We start from the raw sequence: 3,143 nt of genomic DNA on the forward strand, positions 1-3,143 counted from the left end.
CAAGACGCAAGATTTCATCTGGAGAGAGAGGGGAGAAAGAGGTCAGAGCACAGGGTAGGGCAGTGTGAGCAGAACCAGCGGTGTCGTTGACTTAGCAAACGAGGATCGGATGTCGTCGACCTTCTTTTCAAAATGGTTGACGAAGTCATCTGCAGAGAGGAGGAGGGGGAGGGGGAGGAGGATTCAGGAGGGAGGAGAAGGTTGCAAAGAGCTTCCTAGGGTTAGAGGCAGATGCTTGGAATTTAGAGTGGTAGAAAGTGGCTTTAGCAGCAGAGAGAGAAGAGGAAAATGTAGAGAGGAGGGAGTGAAAGGATGCCAGGTCCGCAGGGAGGCGAGTTTTCTCCATTTCCGCTCGGCTGCCCGGAGCCCTGTTCTGTGAGCTCGCAATGAGTCGCTCGAGCCACGGAGCGGGAGGGGAGGACCGAGCCGGCCTGGAGGATAGGGGACATAGAGAGTCAAAGGATGCAGAAAGGGAGGAGAGGAGGGTTGAGGAGGCAGAATCAGGAGATAGGTTGGAGAAGGTTTGAGCAGAGGGAAGAGATGATAGGATGGAAGAGGAGAGAGTAGCGGGGAGAGAGAGCGAAGGTTGGGACGGCGCGATACCATCCGAGTAGGGGCAGTGTGGGAAGTGTTGGATGAGAGCGAGAGGGAAAAGGATACAAGGTAGTGGTCGGAGACTTGGAGGGGAGTTGCAACGAGGTTAGTGGAAGAACAGCATCTAGTAAAGATGAGGTCGAGCGTATTTCCTGCCTTGTGAGTAGGGGGAAGGTGAGAGGGTGAGGTCAAAAGAGGAGAGGAGTGGAAAGAAGGAGGCAGAGAGGAATGAGTCAAAGGTAGGCGTGGGGAGGTTAAAGTCGCCCAGAACTGTGAGAGGTGAGCCGTCCTCAGGAAAGGAGCTTATCAAGGCATCAAGCTCATTGATGAACTCTCCGAGGAACCTGGAGGGCGATAAATGATAAGGATGTTAAGCTTGAAAGGGCTGGTAACTGTGACAGCATGGAATTCAAAGGAGGCGATAGACAGATGGGTAAGGGAGAAAGAGAGAATGACCACTTGGGAGAGATGAGGATCCCGGTGCCACCACCCCGCTGACCAGAAGCTCTCGGGGTGTGCGAGAACACGTGGGCAGACGAAGAGAGAGCAGTAGGAGTAGCAGTGTTGTCTGTGGTGATCCATGTTTCCGTCAGTGCCAAGAAGTCGAGGGACTGGAGGGAGACATAGGCGGAGATGAACTCTGCCTTGTTGGCCGCAGATCGGCAGTTCCAGAGGCTACCGGAGACCTGGAACTCCACGTGGGTCGTGCGCGCTGGGACCACCAGATTAGGGTGGCCGCGGCCACGCGGTGTGGAGCGTTTGTATGGTCTGTGCAGAGAGGAGAGAACAGGGATAGACAGACACATAGTTGACAGGCTACACAAGAGGCTACGCTAATGCAAAGGAGATTGGAATGACAAGTGGACTACACGTCACGAGTGTTCAGAAAGTTAAGCTTACGTAGCAAGAATCTTATTGACTAAAATGATTAAAATGATACAGTACTGCTGAAGTAGGCTAGCTGGCAGAGGCTGCGTTGTTGACTATGTAGGCTAGCTGGCATTGGCTGCGTTGTTGACACTACACTAATCAAGTCGTTCCGTTGAGTGTAATAGTTTCTACTGTGCTGCTATTCGGGGCTAGCTGGCTAGCTAGCAGTGTTGATTACGTTACGTTGCGTTAAAAGAACGACAATAGCTGGCTAGCTAACCTAGGAAATCGCTCTAGACTACACAATTATCTTTGATACAAAGACGGCTATGTAGCTAGCTATGTAGCTAGCTACGATCAAACAAATCAAGCCGTTGTACTGTAATGAAATGAAATGAAAAATGTGATACTACCTGTGGAGCGAAGCGAAATGCGACCGGATTGTTGAGTGCAGAAGTTCTGTTCGGTAGACGTTGGCTAGCTGTTGGCTAGCTAGCAGAGTCTCCTATGTTAAGGACGACATAAAACTACACACTCTAAACTACACAATTATCTTGGGTACGAAGACAGCAAAGACAACTATGTAGCTAGCTAACACTACACTAATCAAGTCGTTCAGTTGAGTGTAATAGTTGTGCTGCTAATCGGTAGACGGTGGACTAGCTAACGGTGGACGTTAGCTAGCTGGCTAGCTGCAGGGCAGTGTAGACTGCGTTAGGACGACGAAATACGATAATTATGCAATTATCTATGATACAAAGACGGCTATGTAGCTAGCTAAGAAGAAATTGCTAAGATTAGACAAATCAAACCGTTGTACTATAATGAAATGTAATGAAATGTAATACTACCTGCGGACCGAGTGCAGATGCGACCGCTCGCTCCAACCCGGAAGTTGATCTAAGATTAAAAAAGATTAAACAAATATTCTGCAATTACATAAACCCACGGTCATGTAAGGAGAGCAATAGAAAGGGATGTTCTCTAATTGCTGTGGATTTAAAACCATCCAAATTGTTTGGATCTATTTTTCAGGGTGTTGTTAAAACAAAAACAGTCAAAAGCCTGCAGGACACACTGTGGTTTGTAATTATCACGCCCTGACCTTAGAGATCCTTTTTATGTCTCTATTTGGTTTTGTCAGGGTGTGATTTGGGTGGGCATTCTATGTGTTGTATTTCTTTGTGTTTGGCCGAGTGTGGTTCCCAATCAGAGGCAGCTGTCTATCGTTGTCTCTGATTGGGAATCATACTTAGGTAGCCATTTTTCCCACCTATGTTGTGGGATCTTGTCTTTGTTTTGAGTGCATGTAGTTTGCACAACGAAGCTGGTTGGTCGTTGTATTGTTTATTGTTTATTTTTTTGGTCTACATTTATATTAAAGAAGAATGTATGCCTACCACGCTGCACCTTGGTCTCATTCCGACGACGAATGTCACAGTAATAACACGAATCAGAGAAACAGAGAGAGAGAGATGTATCTGATGAATTCCAGCAAAGTCCCAAATACAGTTTCACAACTGCAGCTGTGGGCTTATCCATGCCTCTCCTTCGACTTCCCCCTCACAGGAGCATATGGGAATTTGTTTGGCACTTTGACTTTGATGTGTTTAGTTTGATCAAGATTCTAACGGGGTGGGGGCTTAAAAGTCCAACTTTACTCATTCATGTGGCTAAAG

This window comes from Oncorhynchus nerka, unplaced genomic scaffold (genome assembly GCF_034236695.1).
Source record: "Oncorhynchus nerka isolate Pitt River unplaced genomic scaffold, Oner_Uvic_2.0 unplaced_scaffold_3___fragment_2___debris, whole genome shotgun sequence".
Classification (NCBI taxonomy): Eukaryota; Metazoa; Chordata; class Actinopteri; order Salmoniformes; family Salmonidae; genus Oncorhynchus; species Oncorhynchus nerka.